This window comes from Sarcophilus harrisii, chromosome 3 (assembly GCF_902635505.1).
Source record: "Sarcophilus harrisii chromosome 3, mSarHar1.11, whole genome shotgun sequence".
NCBI classification, from domain to species: domain Eukaryota; kingdom Metazoa; phylum Chordata; class Mammalia; order Dasyuromorphia; family Dasyuridae; genus Sarcophilus; species Sarcophilus harrisii.
The window spans coordinates 436,415,603-436,441,219 of NC_045428.1; the positions used below are offsets into that span (position 1 = coordinate 436,415,603).

The 25,617-nt window shown below is 34.7% G+C and overlaps 1 protein-coding gene across 1 annotated transcript in view; it reads right to left on the bottom strand.

Annotated features, from left to right (window-relative positions):
* The window catches only part of MTUS2 (microtubule associated scaffold protein 2), a 620,079-nt gene that overhangs the window by 589,546 nt on the left and 4,916 nt on the right, over positions 1–25,617 (bottom strand). The window contains exon 2 of the mRNA XM_031960747.1: positions 16,182–16,248. The gene's annotated coding sequence lies outside the window, so the exon portion shown is untranslated. The remainder of the gene's footprint in view (positions 1–16,181; positions 16,249–25,617) is intronic.

The following is a 25,617-nucleotide window of genomic DNA, read 5'->3' on the forward strand; positions in this document are numbered from 1 at the left end:
GGAACGGAGAAAAAAATTTGGAACAAGGATAAATGTTGAAAGCTATCTAGCTATCTAGCTATATATGTGGTTTGAAAATAAAAAGCTTTTTAAAAAAGATATAGAACTTTAGAGAGTTATTTGGAAGTACAGAGGGGAAAGTGATATGGCTATTGTGATCAATCACATGAAAATATTTCATGGATTAAATATCAATTTCCAAGGAGAGCACACAAGTAACTACTTCATGTTTTAAGTTATTGTCAATGTGTGTGCGTCTGGATCTTTTGTGTCTTAAGCATTAATTTCCCATAGAGGAAATAAAAGCTGTCCTGTATCTAAACTACATTTTACTTTAAGTGCTTTTCTGATCCACTTGGGAGTACTCCCTAGGCATAAATTTACCCTGAGCCTTAGTTTATTTTTCCCATGACTTTAGGTTGGTGTCATTGGGGGGGGGGGGGCTAATTTCTTTTTAAAGGTCAGGTGAAGCCAAAATTAAACCAGGGCTATATAGTTTTAAGCTGAGACTCCTGAGACAACAGTTATCAGTCAACAAGAATATATTAAGAACTTAGCATGTTTTAGACATTATATTAAAAAATGACAAAAGACAACCCCTGACCTGTAGAAACTCACCATCCAATGGGGGAAACTACTTGCAAATATGTGAACAAGATGTATACAAGATCAACAGGAAAAAGAATCAACAGAAAGAAAGCATTAGCTTTAAGGAAATCAAGCAAGTTAGCATGAAAGGGAATTCCACAGTCCCCTGGGCCAGCAACATTTCTGCTGAGTGTTCAATGTAGAAACAAACAACAAAAAAAGATAGTCCCCATCCTCACTGAGTTCATACTTTACTAGTAGAGCACAGTCGTCTATTATACAATTCCCTGAATTTAGGAAATGCTTGATTAATGTTGGTTGTATTGAACTAACTTAGAGAAATCAAAAAGGAAAGAGGAAGAATTCTGGGAGAAAATGGTGTGAGAAAAATGGAGCTAGTAGATGTGTGGAGATACATGGGGATTGTAGGTGGGGAGAGAAAATCTGACAAGAGAAGAATTATAGGGAAAGAGAAGGAAATAAGATGCAGGGAGAACAGTTCTTAAAATAAAACACACCAGGAATCCCTAATGGTTCAATTTTGCCCTTGTCATGAACGTGCTGTTAAGACGCTGTCCAAGTTTGTTATTTGATTCCAATAGTGTGTTCACCACAGTCGCTGACAGTGCTTACTCTGAGATAAGACTTTCCCTTTATTCCCCAGACTATCTGCCTACCTGCTTTCTTGTTACAGGTTTTATGTTGAGTTTGCTTTCAGACCCTGCTTCTTCTCAGCAGCATATTCCGGTGTGGCCTTCATCCAAGCAGTCTTTTGTGCATTTTCTGCTATGTTTGCTGGTTCAACATATGAGACCTACATATGCACAAGGATAAAGCTTTTCCCCATTTCCCCATAGCTTCCCACAAAGAACCAAGTTCCTTCATTTTTCTTTGTTTTCTTCCTTCCAAGTCTTCCTTCTTTCCTTTCTTTTTTCTTCCTTCTTTCCTTTTTGCTGGGTCTGTATTCTCTTTGAAAGGATATCGCTGGACTATTGGAAAAAACATTTCCCTGTTAGGTGTAAGAGTACTAGGAGTACTAGGGGATAAGTAAAATCCTAGTACCTTTGGAGAGACAAGTATTTATAAGTAACAATCTCTAAAACTAAGCACTAATAGAGTAAAGGGGGTCTTAAGAGACCCCATATGTTCAAAGTGGACTTGATAAAACAAGAGCTCAGAGAGAGGACAATATTAATTAAGAATGAATTTTATGAGACTTCCAGTGAAAATAGTAACCTCAACAGACAGGAACACCTGGTTCCCACCAGTATCTACTCCAGCAAAACCCTGAAATCTGCAGCAAGATAAATGATTAAACAACTCAATGAAAATACCAGAGTTAAGTAACATTTTACACCCCAGAATTACACAAAAAGAGGGCCACCTTTTTTTCCTCTAGTAAAGCCAGCATTAGCACAAGAGCCTCCAAGAACCATTGGAGAGAGGCAGAGGAATCTAGCAAGCCTCTATGTCTGGAGGCAGCAAAAGTAGAGGCTCCTCTGAGAAAGCCCTAGATTATTCAGGGTTGGGACCTTGACCCCAGATAACAGCACTAGTACCAGTTTAATCCCTGGTACTGAGAACCTCAACAATTATCCCAAAAGAGCCAGGCCCAGGGATTCTAAGATCCCTAATATTCTGTTTTTGAAATGTCAGAGAAGGCTCTAAAGAGACATACATTGAATCTTAAAGATAAGAAGGATGAATCGTATCAGAGATCAGCACCAAAACTAAGGCGATCCATAGTGAAAAAGAAAAAAAAAAAAAATGCTGAAGACTTCACTCGAAAATACAATACGGGGCTAAGCCTGTCCCTGTGTACAAAGTACTAATTCAGAAACTAAAGCTGGGAAAGGTAGATAAATCAAAAAAAAAAAAAAAATAACTAGTACCAAAAAGTATTGCAAATCTAACTCTGTAACAACAAAAAATCAATTTGTCAATAGCTAATGATCTGAGAGAGTCCATGGTCATACAGTTGACATGTGTCATTAGAGGCAAGAGATAAATCTAGGTTTCACTGATTCCAAAGTCAGCTCTCTATCTCCTACGTTAAAGTTTCTTAAACTGGGGGTCATGATCCTATAATGGGTCACAAAATTAAATGAACAGGTTGCAAAAAGTTTGCAACAGTAAAAGGTATAAATATTCCACCAAGATTTAGTTATTTAGGTAAAAATAAATAAGCACATCATCTCATTAGAATTCATCTTTAATAACTGGTAAAATTATATGTATACTAAAGAATTATTTTAAAATAAATTTCTTTATGATTTATTGTCAATAAATGTTTGATTTATATACCTATTTTATATACCTGGGGGTGTATAAAAATTTCTCAGACAAAACGCAATCACATGTGGAAAAAATTTAAGAAGTCCTCTCACATATTTATATGTCCTAAAAAATGAGAGCAACTTAAAACATAACTTCTAGATGACCTCTATTTACTTGTTCTTTATATTTATATATATTATATATAATATATATTTATATCTATTCTTTATATAGTACCAAACATACTATAATAGATACTAAATGTAACCTTGACTCAGAGACTATTTGCATAAGATTACAATAATATTAATATGATAATATTGGTAGAGTTTTATTACTTAATATTGCATCCCTGAATGAGGGATAGAGTTGGTGAAAGCTTGGAGATGAGTGATCTTAGACTTCTGGCTTTAAGAAAGAGAGAGAAAACAAGTAGTTCCATACTCTCTTCTGTTTCTTAAAGGGAAAGTAAGACCAAGAAGAACACATAGAGGAGCCAACATCTCAATCATGCTTCTTTTCTTAGCTAGCTACACTAGAGATACCAGGGAATTACCTCTTGAATAAGATCTAGTACACACTCTGGTCTGGCTGAGCTAATTTCATTCTCAAAGGAAAAGCTTTGTGTATATGCCTTGTCTGGGTGTATGTATAGTTATCTCTTCCACACTATGATTTTCCCCATCATGATTTTGCTATATCAGGGGTCGGCATAAGAAATAAAATGGGAATTTGGTGGAATTTTGCAGAACCTGCAGACAAAGGCCAGTAGACAACACAGAGTCTACCAAACATTTAACACAAATTTTGTAATAAGATATTGTAAACACACCATAAAAGAAAAAGAAAAAATTCAGACTTCTCTGGTATGAAGGAAGGGCAAAAAAAATTTTATGTGGATTTTCAAGATTCCAGAGACACAGCACCCCTAATCTCCAGGATATGGAAGAGATAACTGTATGAACTCATCTATATACCATCTCAGATTTCTGTTTGCCATGAATTTGAAGATGTAAGTTCCCCTTCTATTTGCTACATGTATTCACTGTGGAATTGGCATTTGGTGTGAAGAGAATCAAACTTTAGATATATAGCTTATAATACTTCTCCATTAAGGAACAGTAATCAGGAACCCAAACTGAACCTAAAAAATATTTCTCCTACATAAAAAAATTTAAGGACAATGGGGAGAGAGGCAATGATAGAGAAAGAGACAGACAGACAGACAGAGATAGAGACAGAAAGACAGAGAATGAGAATTCTGGCTCAGTACCTTTTCTCTTGCCAGTCTCTAACCCCAAACTTCTCTTCCACTCCTAGTAGAAATCAAAGTCTCTCTTGAAGAAGGGTAGACATAAAAGATAGAGAAGACTCTTAAGGATATCTATCAAAGCCACATAAAGAGAGACCTATGTAGACATATAACCTATATGAACAAAAATACATGGATCTGAAGATAATTTCTTACCTATTATAAATGAAGGTTGTTGTCCTTCACCTTCCCTGTGTCCACATAGGGTATCATACCCTTAACTATGGATGCTCTGGAATTTTTTTGATTGCTGAACTTTCCCAAGATATTGTGGGGTTTTTTGGCTAGATTTCTTTCTTAAAGACCATGCCTTAAACCCAAATCACTCTGACTCTCATTGATTGACCAAGGAGCCCCACACCAAGCTCCAGTGGCTCATTGTTTGTGTCTTGGTTGACTGAGAATGTAAATAGCTATCATTTCTGTTTTGACCAGAAACCCTGATGAATGAATGAATGAATCTTCTAGATTTGATTAAGTTTCATTAAGTTAAAGACTTAAGTTTAAAAAGGCCAACTGTATCCAAAGCCATCTCCGCTGGACTCTGATAGCTCCAAAGGAGAAAATGAACTAGGTGACCTTGCCAGCCCTCCCTCACTTAAATCCAAGTGATCTGCAAGTCATGGCATCACTTTCCCTGATGTCATAGTCATCTTCGAGAATGAATTACAAACAACAGCAACAACAACCTATCATAAACTCTTTACTGACCAAAGACTATTATTTGACTTTAATTAAAACTACAAAGTCTCCCACACATTGTCTTGAAGTCTTAGGAAGATTAATAAATGACACTGACTACATTTTGTAAAGATTTGAATTATTATTCCAAAGTAATACCTGCATTAAAATGGAAATCAATTAAACAGTAAATTGGGAAAGAAACTTGATAAATTTAAAAACCTGAAATAAGATGAACTGACAACTTTTGCAAAGAATATAAAAGCCAAATTGCTTCAAAAAAATTAATACAGATTCTCACAGTATAACTGTACGTAGGGTTTTTATTTTGTTAAATATATTATTTATTTTGTTTAAATATTTCCCAGTTATAAGTTTGAAAAAATTTTATGTTCATTTTTAAAATTTTAAATTCTAAATTCTCTCACTCTTTCTGGTCCCTCCCACTCTTTAAGCAGGCAATATAATATTGATTACATAATATATTATGACTTTTAAAAGAAAATTAGGAGTTAGGGTTCTATAAGTAACAAAAACAAAAGTGGAAAATCTGAATATGCTCCCAGAAAGGAGATTTTGAAGTATATTTTTAAATAAAATAATTTAAAAGTTATGGAGCTATTTAAATTTTAATAGCAACTATAATAGACTTTAGAGATGGTAACATCCAACACTATCAGCAAATTAGTAAATTTCATCCTCATTTCAAGCTTTAATAGCTTGTTAATTTTTTTTAATTGTCTAAAAAGTCTCCATTTAACTAATTGGTTTTTGTTTTTAATTGCCTTAAAAATAAAACTAAGACATAAGCATAATCAATCATGTCATAGAATAATAGATTTCAAGTTAGAAGGGCACACAGAGGTTATCTAATATGAACCCCTAATTTTATAGATAAAGAAACTGAGGCTAGTGAGATTTTTAAATGCCTTGCCCAAGGCTAAAGAAAAGTAAATGATAGAGCTTGAATAGCAATTCTGCTTCTCCAACTCGAATCCAGCCCTCTATCCAGTGGATTTACACTGCAAATTACCTTGCAGAATTTGAACTTAAAGGAAACAGATGTTCTGAAATCAGTTCGGAGTTCACCCAGAAGTTACAGGATTAGTTATATTTCTCTCTTTCATTCTTTCCCCTTCCCCAATTTCTTTAATTTGTCATCCAATTTCTTAAGCATTTCTGAGGAGAAAATTTCCCAAATTTAAAAGATCTCACTTCTAATTCCTGAACTCAAGGCAACAATATCTACTTAAAGATAAATAGAATTAGTGTAAAAATAATTTCATTTTAACCCAAAGCACCAAACACTATTTCGAGTGGCAGTGCAGAAAATACAGTGGTGATAGTTAAAAATTTAACTTTATGAAATTGGAGGTCTTCTTACAACTTAACTTTTTTAATAGACAAGCCCTTCTCATCCCAAAAATGGTAGGTAGCCTGCAGAAATTCAGCTCTTCTAGCAGTGTTAAAATTTAAAGAAAAATGGATCCCCTGAAGGCTGTGCAATGATTTATAAGACCACAAATTAACATTATCTACACTGTATTGCATGTTTATTTATTTTATTAAATATTTTCCAATTACATTTCAATCTGGTTCCCCTTGGCTATCTGAGGTCAGTTTGAAACCTCTGACATAGACCACTGAGAATCCCTTCAACCATCTTCTTCAACTATAATCAACCAATTTACATTTGTAGTAAATAAAATGCCAGGCAGGGAATGATGGAGACTCATCTTTCTAAGTTCAAACGTGGTCTCAGACACTTACTAGCTATGTCCTCAAACACTATTTATCTCAATTCCTCATCTGCAAAATGAAATGGAGAAGGAAATGGAAAACCTATTCAGTACCTTTGCTAAGAAAACCCCAAATGGGATCATGAAGTGAACACAAGCGAAACATACTAAGCTTAAGGATAAAAATCACTCTCAATAGACATTCTTAGATGACAGAAAATCTATAAAAGAAATGAAACAAAACCTACATGAAAGGAATTTACATTCTAGTGTATGAAGGGGGCAACCTATAAATAAGTAGCTACATACAAGCTACACAAAGATAGGAGGTAACATTAGAGAATGCTGAAACAGGTTGGGAACTTATGAAAGGCCTTCAGTTGAAGGCAGCATTTAGACATGAAATCCAGTTCTTTCTATGTATTTTCTCCTCCTGGAATGTTTCCTTATACAGCAATGGCCCAGTTGTCAGATAACAATATAGTGCTTAAAGCTTATGAATAAATTTCTCCCATTACCACCCTCTCTGTGAAATAGGCAGTAAGACTCTTCCCTAATTGGCTGAGTAAGAAAATTTAGACACTGCTTTTTTCTCCCTGTTTGATTTAAGCCCTGCTTTTGTCTCATTTTCTTTCTCTAAAAGGAAAAACAATGAAAAGCTGATCTGTAAATGTATATTCTTTTGGAAAGCAAAAACACTGGATGGGAAAGGAAAGATACATGCCATCCACCTGGAATTTGTCCATTCATATGAAAATACCTATTAAAAAAAATGTAAGTATCATATTATCTGCCCATTTCAGAATAATCTACGTGGATCAAACTGTCCAAAGAATATAATTTCTTCCTTTTTTGGAAGAAGAAAATGAAATGAATATTGTGAGCATACTGCTGTTGACTCAACACATTCACAAGCGCCTCTATGAGTTCTGATGATACAAAGCACATAACTATTCCCAGCATTCTGAACCACCCTTTCAGAATTTCTAATCAGCCAATTCTTTCTGTTCTAATTCTTTCATAGGTTTAGTTATTAGAGAATACTATTCCTTTAAACTGCACCCTGAAGAGAAAGCCGCTTTCAAAAACTACCCAATTTTATATTTTAAATTTATATTTCCCAAGCCTTTTGCTCAGAATTTTAAAGCTGAACTCTGCAACTAAGTTAACAAACTTCTGCCTCAAACTACTTCAGAACAGTTACATGGAGACCTAATGACTGTGCATGCCTCAGAACAGAGCCAAATCACAAGACTTCAGGCATGCTATCTATGTGACTGAGTTCAAGCTGACCTTGAGTCTTACTGAGGGAAAAAAAATAATAAAAAATAAATAAATAAATAAATAAATAAAATAAAAAAATAAAAATAATGCACATATGTAAAAAGTATGGGAAGATTAGCAAGGGCAATAACCCACAAAGCATATTCTTACCATCCAGCCCTGGATAATAATGTTACCTGGAAACATTTTCTGTATAATAAATACTAAGAGGAAATTCACACATCAGGTATCTTGGGACCTGTTTGGACTCACTCTGTTAGTCTCGGATTTAACTTCTCTGAGCTAACTTCATAGGACTGGAAATCTAAAGCTGGAAGGAACCACTAAGACCTATTAGCCCACCCACCTACCCTCCCCAATTGTATAGATAGGAAACTGAGGCCCAAGGGAAGTTAAGTGACTACTCAATGTCACATAGATAATGCTACCTAAGTGGGAGGGAAAAAAAAACCCTTCCATAATCCTGCTCAATTGTACTACCAGGAATAACATAAACAAAGTACAGCTCCCTGGAGCTCCCAAAGTAACCTAAAGAATCAGCAAGATGGCCCAGAGTAGCCTGAATCATGAGCTAAGGCAACTCCACCACTCTCTAACCCTAACCCTAAATGCACACCTCCATAAAAATCATATTTCTTATCATACTCAGAGCACACAGCAATGCTTTCACTTCTCTGCTTTGTCCTTTTAGAAACCCTAGCTTTTCTCAAAATTCGGCTCAAATGTCACCCTACCCCCCTACTACATGAAGGCTTAGTGAATGAATGAACAAATATTACACAGCGGGGATGAAAATTAAAAAAAAAAAAAATGAGATGGTCCCTGTCTTTGAGTAGCTCCCACTTTATTTGAGGAAGACAAGATATCAATTAATCAATATTTATTAAGCATCTACAATGTAACAGGCACTGTGCTAAGCATAAAAAAAAGCAAAAGAAATCAAAGAGCTTCTTTAACTGGGGAAAACAACATATTTTAAAAATCAGCTACAAGACAGATAGAAAGGCCCAGAAATTCTAAGGAAGCATTGCTGAGGTAGATGCTGGACCCAGGGGTCCTTAGGTTACACAGACATCAGACTTTGGGAAGATAGGATTGAGAGCATAGATCAGAGGTTTTAAACTTTTTGTGTTTTACAGAGCTCTTTGACAGTTTGGGAATGCCTATGTACCCCTTCCCAGAATAGTGTTTTTAAACTACATAAAATATACATATGATTACCAAAAAGAGCAATTATATTACAGTAGTGTTATAAAAATATCTTTAAAAACAAATTCATGGATCCCAGATTAAGAACCCCTGAAATGGAGGCAGAATGGGAAAGCCTAGTGGTCCTCCATCTCATCAGAAGGAAAGGATTTATTGATTCATTGACTCCCATCTCATCCAAGGACCACAGGGTGTCAAGCAGCTCTACAGAATGGGGCCAGCAAAAGGGCAGGGTAACCTCAGTGGTGGTAGCTCTTCCTATTCTTCCTTATTCTGTTTTATCCCTCCACATTCTAGTGCCACATTCCCAAAATTCTATTCTTTGTTTGATATTATTTTTTTACGTACTTAGATATGCAGGTGTTGTTTCCCCAATAGCTTATAAGCTCCTTGGAGGCAAGAATTGTTTCAGTTTTTCTCATCTAGCACCTGGCACATATAGAAGGTAAATCATAAATGTCTGTTGACTGCTTGATTGATATTTGCTAAGTGATACCACTCTGATCTGCCTGCTGAGAACATTCACATGGCAGGAGAGCCACAGTGAAATAGAGGGGCAGAAAAAAGAGAGTGGCACTTTATTTTGTGTACTCCCATCCTTCACCTGGGTCACCCCACCCTCACTCCAGGTAATTAAGAGATTAAAAAAATACTTTTAGTTTATCTATATCCCTACATTAAGGGATTCCAAGTTTAATATACAATGAGCTATACTCAGAATAAACAATAACAATCATGAACTATGAAGTAAGGGTAGACTTCTTGTGGGAAATTGGCTTAGTGCTTTTTATGACATCAAGCTCTTCCCAGAGACAAAAACCCATTGTTTTGTCATGTTCATCTAGTGAATAATATCCTCAGCACCATGGAATGATGATGATGATGATGATGATGGAGGATGGTATTTTGCTGTGGATGGTGATGGTGATGGTGGTGATGGTAATAATGTCAATTACCATTCATATAAGGTTTATATATAATAAATGTAATTTAATTTTAGCATAAAATTGACAAAGCACATTATAGATATTATCTCAGTTTATCTTTACAACAACCTAGAAGATAGGGGCTATTATTATCCCTATTTCATAGATGGGGAAACTGAGGCAAAGATTAAGTGGTTTGCCCAGAGTTCCTAAGTGTCTGAAGTTGGATTTGAATTCAAGCCTTTTCAGCACTCTATCCACTGCACTAGGACATGGGCAAGAATTCCCCCCAGATGGGTTGGAATCTTATTATTGAAGAAAATATGTCCTAGAGGAGATTGAAAAAGAAATTCTAGCTGCCTCTGATAAAGAAAGAAGAGAAGATATTAAAAGGCCAAAAACAACTTATTTCCAGAGAAGATATTTATGCAATAGTCAACAAGTCTTGCAATAGAGAACCTGTATTTCATACTGGCATAAAAAGAGAATCTGCCTTTGAGCTGGTCAAATAGAAACATCATTTAAAACAAGTCAATTAATCAAGTTAGCTTTTGAAGGTATTATTAACAACCTTATAGCATGGAAATACAACAACACTTAATCCCATACTTTAGGGACAAGAAGAAACATTTAAAGGTCAGCTAAGACATCTTTTTGCTTGTGGGCAAATCCACAGTAAAACTCTCAATGAGGAAAACTGGAAAGAAAAACTATAAAATGCTCTTATACCCAGGGCTTTTTCTGCTACAGAGGAGTTCCTTCTATATGCCCTATATTTATAACTTTACTGAATTTTTAAAAGGAGGCATTTAAACCAGATTCTATTAAAAATGTGCAAGGAATAGCAATGGCTATTTTAAAGAATAACCCCATCACTATTAATCCTTTGGGAACTTATCATTAACAACTACAGACATGATGAACACTTTTGACATAATGGAAGTATCACAAGTCCTTTTCCTACCATTTATAATTCAACATTAATTAACTGAATTACTGTTAAAGTGTTACCCAATTGCTTACTATCTGTGGCTAACAGCAGGCGTGAGGTTGTTCCATTTATCTTCTTGAGAGTTTCCCTGTTTAATTACCAGAGATGATATAGTTCAAGCATACTACAGCTGACCCAGGGTGTTCTGAGTATGCCTTGATGACCTAATAAAATTAAAAACATAACCCTTGCGATCTAGCTAATTGTTTCACATCAAGTTGTAATTTCCTATCGTAGTCGTCAAAAGTCACATAATATCTCTTAAGCAAAACAGAAGAAAAATTATGGATACTCTTTCTATGTTATTTTAATACTGACTACATAGAAACACAGAGACCATATAATCTAAGTTTTTATTTCTGTGAAGTCTAATGATGGTGGTACCACCAGTAGTCAATTTCCTAAAAACTGGGGGTCAAGAAATGGTCATTTTTCAAAGCAAAAGGAAAAAAAGCTTTTTGATCTTTATCTCCCATGAATATTTTTGGACTAATAGGAGTAAATATGGTAGAAGATTAGTCTTACTCTTCCTGAAATAATATGCTTTGACTGACTAATGCTTCTAATCTTTCCTTGTCAATAATTTTCAAGCTGATAAAATATGTAGCTCATTAGATTTTCATCAAGTAATCATATTCTGAAAAAACTCTATCTCTGTTCTCTTTGTCATCCAGTCAATTCAAAATTACAGAATCTTCTTCAGGGAGTAGGAAAAAAAAACACACTCACTTTTTTTTATCTCTAAGGTCTCTTAGAAACAAATCCTAGTTGACAATTCCCTAACATCTCATTACACAGAGTAAATTTGCTTCCAAGATTTCTCTTGCCTTGTACAGCTGGTACCCTCTGATGATTAAAACCCAGTGGGTAATCCCAAATTCTTCTGACCATTAAGTCAACAATGCAAACTGAGAAGTTAGGCTAAAATTCACAGAGAATTCATTAAGACCAGGATTCCAGAACTCCACCTATACATTCCAAAATAGATGATTATCACAATCATGATCATTTTAATAAAACCATTGGCAATTATATAGTCAAGAATATTCTGTGCCAAAGCCAGAATATTCCACCAAACTCAAGCTCTTGGATTTAAATATGTGTGTACATATATACACACACACTCAAATATACACATATATATTTCACAAGTACAAAATGAAAAAGACATAATTAGATAATAAGTCATCTGAAAAAAAAGATCTATGGGTTTTAGTAGCTATAAGCCCAAGAATATGCCAGACAAAAAAACCTAAAGTGGTCTTGGGATGCATTAAAGGAGGCACAGTCTTCAGAAATATGGATTCTTCTTGGATTCTGCACTAGTCAGACTGTGTCTAGAGAAGTGTATCCAGGTCTAAATGCCACATTTTAGGAATAATATCAACAACTCAAAGATGAATGCAACCAGAATGGTAAAGAACCTTGAATTAATTCCATATGAGATAGCCTAGAGAAGAGGAGACTTTGGAGAGACATGACAACTATTTTTAAAAGACTGATACATAAAAAAGAGCTAGCATTCTTTTTCTGTTTTTATCTTATCTTGCTGGAGCCAGACCTTCTTCCACTACTACCCAGTTATCTTTATATTGTGCTTCCTCATTTCTACCACCTTCTTATGTATTACTGTTTTCCTTATTAGAAGGGAGGGACTGTCTAGACACATAGCAAGGACTTAATAATTTTTTTTTTACCTGTTTATCTGCTGTTTTCTATTAGACAAGATATTCAACAAGGCTACCTTCCAATTCTAAAATTCTGTGATTCACTGATTCTATTGCTAGAAAACTCTCCTTTATGCTTAATCTAAATTGTTTTCCCCTTATGATTTATGCAGCTCTTTGTCACCCAGGAGCATATATAAACAAAGATAAAAATATCCAATGTGAAGACATGACTATTATTTAGTGCTATTTAGTAAGAGCATTTCTCAAATCAAAAATGAAATAAGAAAATGAAGACTGGTAAGAGGCCTTGAGTTTTGTGGAAAAGGACTTCTCAGGATTCTGGTAACACTGGAAAAAATGTATTAGTTATTGTTTCAGATTAATTGTCACTATGTTTATTACTGATAACTTACTTTTAGTGCTTTTAAACTTAATAGAGCACTTTCCTCACAGCAAATCTATATTCTGAGTAACAGTAGTATTATTTGTACAAATGGTGAAAAGTGAAATGACTTAACAATGGTCACACAGCTAGTAAGGAAGCTAAGAACCAAAGGCAGGATTCCAGATTCAAGGTGTGACTTGAAGGCTTCTCAACCTACTATCCTATGATCTATCCAATGTCACAAAAGCTAATTATAAAAAAGGCTGACTAGACTTTCTATCTTTTTCACTTTATTCATGCTGTCTATTCAAATAAGGCAAAGTCTCTGCAACAAGTAAATCCACAAAAGCAAAATTGTTAACTAACGGAAGCAGATAATCTGCATAATTTAATCTCTATCTTTCTATTTAGAGCTTGGAACATTGGTCTGTTTTTTTTTTTTCCTCTTTTTTTTCTGTTTTCTAATCAAAACCTCTCCTTCTCTAGCATATCTGTCTATATCTTCCCAGGCTTATAGCTATCTTTTCATAGCACCATTATATCACATAAATAAGGGTGATATATCCTACATGAAGAAATAATATCATTATTAAGTTCCATTTTAACAACAAAATCTTCTAAATCAAAAATAAAATGATAATTAAAAACAGAAAGGAGATTTGAGTTTGGAACAAAAGAACTGATCAACATTCAGCAAAACAATTAGAAATGCATTCCATTCTGCATTATTCCATATTTTCATAATAGCTATCACTTTTATTTTCTTTCCAGACATCTCTACACCATGATACCTGGCCATTATTCTCATCTTCTCCCTACTAACTGGAACTTGGACTCTTGTCTCTGGTATACCAGGCTCTGATGGGTGAACTTCCACTTTATTTTGCCAAGAACCAGTTCTCCAAAGGATCTTCAGCCAGCTCTACACCATGCAATTCTGCTGCAACCATACCTTCTTTTCCAGATCCTCTTTATGTACCATCTTCCCTCATTAGAATGGAACATCTTTTAATAGTCAAAATGACTTAATCACTCAAGATTGTTCTTAAAACATTATTTCTGTTACTACAAACAACATTATTTTTGGTCTGCTCATTTTGCTCTTCATTATTCTGTAGAAGTCTATCCATGTTTTTTCCCAAAATCAATGATTTCCAAAATCATCATTTCTTATAGTACAGTAGTATTCTAACATGATATATATTACAATTTGTTCAGCCTTTCCCCAATTAATGGGCATCCCTGCAATTTCTAGTTCTTTGTCACCACAAAAGGAGCTACTAAAAACATTTTAGACCAATAGTTTCTTTTCCTCCTTCCCTAATCATTTTGCAAAAGAGATCTAGTAAGAATATTGCTGGGTCAAAGGGTAAAAATTTAATAATGTTTTAAACATAATTCTAGATTGCTCTCCCAAAATGTCAGATCAGTTTGCAGTTTCACTAACAGTGAGTTATGTCTCAATTTTTACACACCCCCTCCAACATTTATCACTTTCTCCTTCAATCATTTTAGCCAGTCTGGTAGATATAAAATAGTGAGGGCAAGATACCTTGCTTGTTAGTATTATAACTTTAGCACCTAGCACATAGTAAGTACTTAAATAGTCAAACTAACTAGTTAACTGTTAATCATAATGATTCTATTTTAAATTTATACAGTCCATTCAGCTCTAACTGATCATAAAAATGAACTTCTACAAACCCCGTATTTACATAAACATGCACTGGACAACTCGTGCTTACAGTCACAGAGTACACAATACTATGTCAGTGTATATGACACACATATATGCTTAACTCTAATAGATAGCTTTGATGTCATGGAGAGAGAGCCGGCCCCAGAATCAGGAAGATTTCAGGTCAAGCTCTCCCTCTGACACATACTGGGTACGTAACATTGGACAAATCACAACCTCTGAGTGGCCCCTGACAACTCTTTAACACGCTCAGTCTTGGAACAGGAACCAATTTGGATTGGAAAGAAAAACTTCCTCATTAGAATTTCCTATACCAATGAAGTCACAGGCACAGTTGTCCATAAATGATATATACTTTTGGAGCTGGAAGAACATGTAGAGAAGCCTAATCTAACTCTGTTATAAATGAAGAAAACTTAAGTGATTTGACCAAGATTACATAACCTGCCTAAATTTGATTCATACACAATTTAGAGCAAAAAATCTCCGAAGTCATTTGGGGTCCTCAAACTTTTTAAATAGGGAGCCAGTTCACTGTCCCTCAGACTGTTGGAGGACCAGACTATAGTAAAAACAAAAACTTTGTTTTGTGGGCCTTTAAATAAAGAAACTTCATAGCCCTGGGTGAGGGGGATAAACGTCCTCAGTTGCCATATCTGGCCTGCGGGCCGTAGTTTGAGGACCCCTGTTACTCCCTCATGTTATAGTTGAGGAAGACTGAGACCCAAAGCAATTGTTACCTGCCACAAATAACACAGAGATTAAACTTAAAACTACATCCCAGAATCCTTAATACATGTTTTCCCATTATATCACAAAGCATCAGAGCTAGAATTAGTGAAGGCCTCCCTTCATTATATACCAAATCAGCTTCCCTTTTCTTCTTCCATCTTCAATATATCTGTGTTTGCATCTATGTAGGCATACTCTTCAAATATACAGAACAAAACCATTTTTACTTCTCATTGTATATCAGTAGCATCCATGTGTTCCCATAAACTGACAACAGAGAAGGGGGGAGGTACCCCAGAATAACATCTGGGCAGCACATCTGTTATCCCTCACTTTCACTACATGGTAGGTCCTTTACTTACTACATACTAAATGGTTTCACACACCAGCAAAGAAAACAGAACCTGTTCTAGAATCATAAGCCAAAAGTATTTGTTCAGGCTTATATCTCAATGTTTTCACACAAATAAAAATGCATCATCAAAATGTGCTTTCATGGGAGAGTTAATTTTCAGAGGTTTATTTTCATTTGGTTTACAAAACATGATGGTCAGATGTTTTATTTAAATGGCATCCAGTGAGATACACACCACCACTACCTAATAGGCTCTTCAGTGAAAAATATGATTAGGGACTTAAAATCAAAACAGATTAAAAATCAATAGAACAGAAAAACAAAGAAACTCACCCACTGCACCAGAAGACAAGTTTTATTGCCATTGGTGACAATTTGCCTCAGTAGACAGTCAGTCCAGCTGTTGGAAATATTTAAAACAAAAATAAAAGAAGATTTTAATAGGAAGAAGGCAAATTTAGGGACCTAAAAATATTCATTCCATGTAAGCACCTCTCCCACTTAAAAAAAAAAATTGAAACCGTTACTGGAAGAGTACTTCCCTTTATATAATCAGGTATGTTCCATAAAGTTACTCATTAATGTAATTTGTATAAATTAAATATGTCCGTTGGCTTATATTAGCGTTCCAGAGATGCATGACCTGCATTTTGAACTAATCTCCACTAGTTATTAACACTTCAGATTTAAATTCCTTTGTACTCTGGTCTCTCAGGTAGTTAATGAACTGAAAATATGTCCTTATAAACCCTGGAGAAACTCTATACACAAAGAACTTAACTTTTAAAACCTTCCCTGTGGTTTAAAGAAGGAAGAATTCCTTTGTAGATGATAAGTAGTCTCACACATACACACACCCCATCTTTAATACATTTGACTTTTCTTAGATCACTATACAAGCAATACAGGGTGTGTAGAAATCAAAATCAAAGGGAACTATAAATCTCTAAACTTACATACTAAACATTTTTTGCATTATCTTGCTTCAGAAGTTGCCCTCTCTCCCCTAAAATGGTATTATTTCTCATCCAAAGTTCCAAAGAATAAATTTATGGAAAGAACATCAGACTTGGAGTCATGATCCAAAGATCAAATCCAGGCTTGTAGATCTGTCATAGTCACATAATACCTGTGTGCTTTTAGGCAAGTCACTTCATGTCTCAATTTCCCCATCTGCCAAATGAGGGCTTAGACTAGCTGCTCTCTCAGGTCTCTTTCTAAACACAAATCTATGGCATTAAATAATCAGTTCTCCAGAGAATGGTTATTATAGATATTCTACCAGCAGATACCATTGTCATCTTGAGGTCTCATTCCCTTTCAACATACTATCGCAATTCCCAAAAGCTAAACTAATTGCTAAAATCTTTCGGAGGGTTTTTGGGTATCTCTATATTTCTCTCATTCTTATCATTCAATTTTTATCCCTTCCCCAACTTTTTTTCAGCCTCCTCATACCTAAGAAGAACAGCAACAACTTACAAATAAATAGGAAGAAAAAAAAAAGAATAAATAGGAAGAAAGAAGACAAGGAGTAGGGAATGACTTTGTTTTCAAGTCAGGAAGAAGGAAAACAAAGAGTGAATAGAGGATCCTTGTGAAATGAAAAGGAAGTTATAAAAAAGAAGAAAAAATGGGGGGGGGGGAATTTCCCTGATTCTGTGCTTCCATGATAGGATGTTTTCAGAACATATTATGAGGCTTTGAGTAGAGAAGAAATTCACGAACAGCAAATATTCTTGGGAGTGGATGACATCTGTCTAAAGCTCAAAAGATCTACTTGCTGAATGTTCCAAATGTTCAGAGAACTCTGGAGAACATGAGCATTTCTCTATCTACATTCAATACCAAACATAGCTTCCCTCAATAATATAAGTAGCAAGCCTATTAAAATTCAAAATGAATAGGAAAAAGATAGGCATTTTTTAAAGTAACATGTGTGCCAAAAACTTGCCTCTTTCCAAAGGGTTAGGGTGTATTTTAAATCTATTGTTCTTTCTACCAAAAGAAACATTAAGTCTAAGTCTTGGTATAAATTAGTTTTCCACATGAAAAAGCAACTATTTGAAAGTAAACCTTTTGGTTTACCTTTTCTTTGGGTTATTCATGCATTCCCATATTCTACTTAAAAATAATAAATACCCTAGACACTACATTAAACCAAATTCTATATTGTAAAAAATACTGGAGAGGAATCATGACATGTTAATGAGTGTAATTTGATTTTTATTTGGTATTCAATAATAAATTATTTATTTCATAGTTAATTTTGTTTCTTTTGTTTTTATGCCACATTTGAGAACCTATCACCAATTCCATGCAATGAGTCCTCCCTTTTATCAAAGAAAAACAGTAAAGCAGAACTAATCATATCTAAAAAGGGATATGCTCTTATGCATCTGTAGTCGCTTGTTTTCTTTTCTTTATCTCTTCCATGGGATCAAGACTGGAAAAAATTACAATTCTACTACATTTTAGTGGGAATTTTTTTACATCATCACAGATATTCTGTATATTGTTCTCTTGGTTTTGCTTCCTTTATATTGTCATACAAGACTTCCTAGACTTGTTTCTCTGAATTCCTCTTATTTGACATTATGACACATTAAAAATCTATTATATTAATTTAGCATGATTTCTTTAGTTATTTCCCAAATCTATGGCTACCAACTTTAGTACCAATTTCTTACTACCATAAAGTAAGTAGTATTTACTACTACTATTTTGATGTATGTGAGAACCTTGAATCTTAATCACCTGCAGTATATTATTACTAGCAATTACTATTAAGTATGAAGAGTTTCACCACTTCGCTCTCATAATCCTAAATCATTTTTCTAGCATGGCTGGACAAGTTTTCAGCTATTCTGTGCTTGTCTTCTCATGGCCTCATTGTCAAACGTTGACTATTTTTGTCTTTTGTCAATTCTGCCAATTTGCTAGCTACACAGCAGAATAGATCTAATTTGCATGTCTAATATTTTCAGTGATTTGGAGGAATCTTTCATATAGTTGATTACATTTTGTAATTCTTTTGAAAATTGTTCGTATATTTTAATTATTTATCTATTGGTAAATTTCTCTTTATGTTATTACATATTTTGAATATCAGATTTTTATCTGAGATATTGAAGGCAAAAATAGGTTAACAAAAGGAAGCAAAAGGTGAATCCAACTTTTTTAAAAAAGCATTCTACCTTAGAGAATTAATTTTTAGTTTATTATATTCCATTCTTCAAATCACAGAATGTTAATGCTAAAAGGAACCTTGGAGATCATTTAATCTAGTCCATTTATTTTACAGTTTAGGGACAATTTTATCCATGAAACACAACATCTACAACAATTTTAAGGAGGAAAAACCATGAAGTTTTATCTCAATTTTACTTAGATAACTATAGGAGTCCACACATCTATGATAAAAATAGCAAGACAAAAGAACATGAGTTAGCACCTTGTGAGACAGAGAACCCTATGGAAGTCCATAGTCCAAGAGATCATATGACCACAACAAGATGTTTTTGAATATCTTAAAAAGAAAATAAGAATCGTGAAAGCAGAACTGCCATGGTGACAGAAATAATTGGCACACAGAAAAATATGAATCCAGGGTGACAAGTTTTACAAAGAAACAAAAGGAGAGAATAACTGATTGAGAATTGCAAATACGCAGATGTGATGAGCATTCCATACACGGAGGTTAAGAACTAAATAAGGAAGTTGTTAAATTAATCTTATAAATCTGTTGGTAAAAGAAATGATCAGCTTTTACAAACAAACTGGCTGTTATCCAGGCTAACATAACATAGAGCCAATGATTAATAGTGGTTGGAGGCTTTGATAAGTTAAAAGTGATACTACCTACATCCACATTCAATTATCATAAGATGTCCTTCAAAATGATGGGAAAACTCTGTATCAGGCAATGTAATATGAATTTCAACCTAAATCATTGTGATATTTTGGTTATTAAATGAGACTATCCCAAAGAATAAATAGATTGCAACAGCAATATCATGAAGCAAAGCAGACTTGATTTTGGAGGCAACAAATTTTCCAAACTTAGAATGCTTTGTGTAGAGGGGGAAATTGCCTGTCTTGAGAAAATGATACACTCCATGAATGATTTCAACAATCAAGTGTAAAGATAATTAATGCTGGCTGATTGAAGATTACTTCTCCTACACTGTCATCTAGAATAGATGACATACATATTAAGTTTCTAGACTAGCATTTTAAGATGAAAGATTGGTCGAGTGTGGAAAATTGGCTCCTTCATTAACTCTTCATTATTTGCCTTCTCTATTTTATTGGTATTTTTCATAACCTAGTCCTTCTCCTCACTATATTTTTACAAGACTATTAAAGTCACAAAATCTATATTAGCAAGTTTCAGCAATTCACTTGCCTTGTTACTGTCTTTTTAGGATCCTAACACACCACCCTGGCTTTTTATTTTGGCAGGTGATCCTGCCTTTCTAAAGACTGCTGAGTATTCTAATTCATATCATTATTCTATGCTACATATGTGCCACTCATCTCATTTGCTGCTAACTTACTCTTAACATAAAATAATAAACCACTGGGAATGTAATCTTGGGGATTTTTTCAAGAAACTGAAGCTACGGCTTTTGAGTAAGAATCATAAAGCTCTTTAGAAGGCTTCTTCCATTTAGGAAGGGCTCTATTTGGCCAAAAAGATAAAAATCAATCCTATCTAAAGCATCCAGTGAATAAGATTTGATAACTTATTCTGGCCATCACTCAATAGTCTGCCATCAATGTGAAGAAATTCATATTTTTCTATAAACTAGATCCTTAGGCTGCAGTGAAGAACCATCTCCAGGAACAGCAGGCAGTAAAAGAGAAAAAATATTATTAGATAAAAGGAACAGAGTAAAGGTCCCCCTAGAGCATTAGAAAAGGAAGTGGTATAAAGTCCTAGCAAGGCCACAAAGAAACAAGGTCAGCAAAAAAGTAGTCATGTCACAGGGAAAGCAATGAAGATATACCTTCCCAAGAATAAACTTTAGGTAAACAGAACTATGATATGATGTATATGTTCATTCACTTAATTACTTCTTAATGCAAGTAGCAGATTTTCTTATATTGAACTCAATATCTATTATTATATGTTGACATGCCCTGTAATAATGATTACACATATATTAACATCTATTAGCATTTCTCTCATGAAACCACTTCTTTGGTTGCATTGAAATGTAGTCATAGAAAAGAATTAGAAATAAAAAATATGTTTATCTACAGGAAGATGGCTAGATAAATCATGGTATGTAAAATTAATATTAATACATCATAAGAAAATATTTAAATGGAATCATTCAGAGAAGAATTGTATGACCTGAAGCAGAGTAAAACAAGAAGAATCAAGAAAACAACTGATAAAATACTACAATGACAACAATTTAAAGAATGATAAAAAGAAACCCTAGGCTACATAATTATAATGACCAAGCTTAGCTTCAAAGCTTACTCCCAAATGAGAGTCACTTATTTAGGTATGATACTGGAACTACAACTAGACCTTCCCTTCCTCAGCTCAGACATTCTGTCCATCTATTCCATAATGCCTCCATACCCCCACAAGTCTCATCAGCACACACACCCAGCCTCCACCTTCTACTTTTTGGGTAGAACTCATGGATGAGATGACTAACCAAGAGAGTGTACAAGAATAAAGAGGTACCTCAAAACAAATCTATAAGATAACCATGATAAAGGAGTAGAATAACAATTCCAAAATAGAGACTCAGAAGGAATATGCAGAAAGAAGGGAACCAGAACCACATGTGCCACAGGAGCACAAAGTATTTAAGAGACTTTACCTGAGGACATAAAAGATACAGGACAATAGCTAGTAAGGTAAGATTTAGTAAGTTTTGTTTGTTTTTTTACAACTGAGGAAGCTAAATGTATATATAACCAATAGCAAAGGAACAAGCAGACAGGGAGAGATTCAAGGAACACACACACACACACACACACACACAACTATTTGCATTTTATCTAGATTGTGGTTTAATTGCTGTAAAGCACTACCAGATCAGCAATTTATCATTGACTTACATTCTTAGAATCTCCAATATTATCAAGCGTTTAAATTACTTGCCCACAGTCACAAAGCTAGCACACATCAAAAGTAAGACCTTAACCCCCATCTTTTTGATTTCAAGACCAGTCCTTTACCAAAACACACCACCAACTCTCAAGTAACATGCTGCCCCAGAATGAAAGAAAAATATTGTAATTTAGAGGATCTTTTGAATTCCAGAGTTGCAAATGTTGTCTTTTGATAATTAACTTTTTATTGCCAAAAAGTAACAAAAATATTTCATTTCAGTTTGTATCATATCCAATAAGCAGAATAATAAAGATAAAAAAGAAGGGGGTGATCAAGTCAACAAGCATTTATTAAGCAGCTACAATGTACCAGCTACCGTGTTAACTAAGCATTCAACAACAGTGCCTGCTCTCAAGAAAGTCACAATATATGAAACATGACTGATAATATAAAAAACTAAAGGCTATAGGATTTAGAAATTAAATTATCACTGGCAACTTGGGAGAGAGTAGTTTCAATCAAATGGAAGGGTCAGAAGTTAGACCACAAGGAAATGCACAGAGAATCATGTGTAACCCCCCGTGATCACCCCCTTCCTTTTTAATCTTTATTTTTCCATAGCTTTCCTCCAAGTTTCTTGATATTCTTTCTTCCTCTCTAACATCTACTATCCATTCCTCAGTAAATATAACCACCATTCCCAGATAGAGTATCAACAGTTATTTGAGGAGAGAAGAGGGTGCTCCTAATTTTGATCAAACAGGACAATAGAGTAACCTTTCATAGTCTCGGTTACATTAAGCCAGTAATATATAACAAATAAATAAATAAAGCCTAGTAATAAGACCATTAAGTCTTTCCTCACAAACATGCATAATTTTTTCCATTAATCTTGATAATAACATGACTTCAAATTTTTTCCCCTTCCCTGTGGATGCACACTTCAATTTGTCCATGACCCTCTTAAAATGAATTAGCCGGGATGTCTCATGTGTAAATTTCTACAACATAAGAAAAAGAAGCCTCATCCCTGTTGTTTACATAGGATGTGGTTTTCTGCAAATGTGGTTTAAGCAGAGGAGAGCATATTGACTGTATTTATTGGCTCCTTGGTAAGGATACTAATGTATCCTAAGACTGCATTAGCTTTCTTTTTGGCAATCACCTCACAACTCATTCACATTTCCCTAATAGCTAACAAAAATCCCCAAGTGTTTTTCTCATGAACCAGCGTCTAGCCACAATCACTTCCAGCTATGTTTTTGTAGTTGTTCTTGAACCTTGGTTCACAGCACCAATGAAATCATAGTTTCAGTCAAAAGAAATATAGGATTCATGCCTAACTAAATCTCATGTTTTTAGATTTGGCTCCATTACAGCTTGTTCTGAGCTCATTATGTCATCTAACAAATCAACCATCTTTTTCAGCTCCAAGTTCTCTTCAAATTTGGCAAGTAAACCATATAAGCCATACAGCTCCATCAAAGTCATCAACAAAATTGTTGAAGAGGACAGAACTATCAGCTCTCTCTTCAGAATGCCACTGGAGACCTTTCCCCAGGATGAAACGTATTTATTACTCAAACCCAGACGGTGACTTTTACCAATTCTGTAAGTAATATGGGCTGTGCCTATCTGGGGCAGCAGAAGTTATCCCTTTAGCAATCCCAAATGTTTTCCCTTGCAAAAGGACTCAGTCTGAAAGGAGTACTGTAAATTTGGAGTCCTGAGAAGCAAAGGTTCACAAGAAAAGGCAGAAGGGACTTAACTGCTCATGGGCTTAGCTATAAGGGTTTTTTTGCTCTTGTTGGATGAAAAAAACAAACAAGCTTTCCTTTAATCAATGGTGTAAATTCCTATGCAAACAATGGGGATTAGAACTCTTTTTCTTGTGTTGTGGAAACATAAGACAAACTCTGATTGCTTTGGTAAGAGATACTTTTTGAGAGTGGTACCCAACATTGAATCCAATCAATACAAATATTTTATAATTTGTAGAATCTGCCTTTCCCACCACCTCCCTTTGGAAAACATTGAAATATGTGTCCAATATCTATCTTCTAGAATCTATCATCTCTAGCTAGTATTCATCAAAAGGTTACCCTCAGAAGTTAACATGTCTCTAAGATCTTTCAGTAGGCTTGGCTATATAATGAGCCAAGTGAAAAATTCATTTAGATGAATTATGCGATACTTTATTATCTCAGGGCTTAAATTTCTTCCTAAACACATTTGTTTTTATTTATTTCTAACCTGATGATTTATCCAAGATAACACAAGCAAAGCAGATGAGTATTTCTGCCAAATCCAGTAGGATAGATTTTAAAGGTATGAATCAAAAATATTATACTTAGATATATATCTAATAATATATCTAAAATATATCATAGTCAACAATACAAGATGGGAAAGGAATGGCTCTGCAGCTGTTAAATACATGGGAATTTTAAGGGACTATAAGCTTAATGTGAATCAACATTATGGTTTGGCAGCCAAGAAGGTAACCTTAGATTGAGCTAAGTAAGATATCATATCAAGGAATTGGGTGGCAATTTTCCTGCTACGTTTTGCCCTGATCATATCACATCTAGAGAATTGTGTTTGCTTCTGGGCCCCATATTCAAGGAAGGACATCAGTAAAGGAAAAATTGGCCAGGAAAGAGGAATCATTAAGCTTTTAATTGCATGTCCTGTGGATATTAATTGGGACTTAAATTATTCTGGAGTTGGTTAGATTGGAAAAAAGAGACAGATTAGCACTGAGATTAATGTGCTCCATGAAAGCCAGGAAGAAGTGAGTTCAAATCTCAGATATTCTAATTAGATAGTTCCATGCTTAAGACCTCCTAGAGAATCCTCAATGATAGATGTGTCACTCCCTTAGTCAACAAACTCCAATGGTTCCCCATCACCTTCAGGACCAAATATAAAATCATCTGTTTGCCTCTTGATACTTTCTCCTTCCTACCTTTCCAGTTTTCTTACATCTTATTCCATATCACATACTCTGTGATCCAGTTACAATGGCTTCTTCACTTATTGTTCCTCCTATTTGATACTCCATATCCTAACTCCAAGCATTTTCAATGACTATTACCTATACTTTCTTCATCTCTGTCTTCTGACTTCCCTGGCTTCTTACAGATCTCAATTAAAGTCACATTTTGTGCAAGAAATCCTTTGTGGTCCTCCTTAATCCTGGTGTCTTCCCTTTGTTGATCACCTCCAATTTATCTTATGTGTGTATATGCATATATGGATTGTGTTTAGATATATATGTGGATGCTAAGGACTGGGGAGAAAGAAAATTGCCAAAGACAATTCCTGTCTTCAAGGAGCTTACATAGTAGTTTATAGCTTGTCTACTTCATTAGACTGCATTTCTTGAGAACTTAATGAATACTTTTTTTCTTTTCCATAGCTTTTTAATCATGCTTTTTGTTCAGTTTGTTTCAGTTCTGATCAACTTTTTCCAACCCAATTTCAGGTTTTCTTGGTTTTGCTTTTTCTTCACTAGATCATTTTACCACTGAGGAAACTAAGCCAAAAGGGATTAAATGACATGCCCAGGTCACACAGTAAGTATCGAAGGTAAAATTTTAACACATCCCCTGTCTCTAGGCCTGGCATTCAATCCCTTATGCCACCTGGATCTCCCTTAAATATGATATAAAGTAAAAATATAAG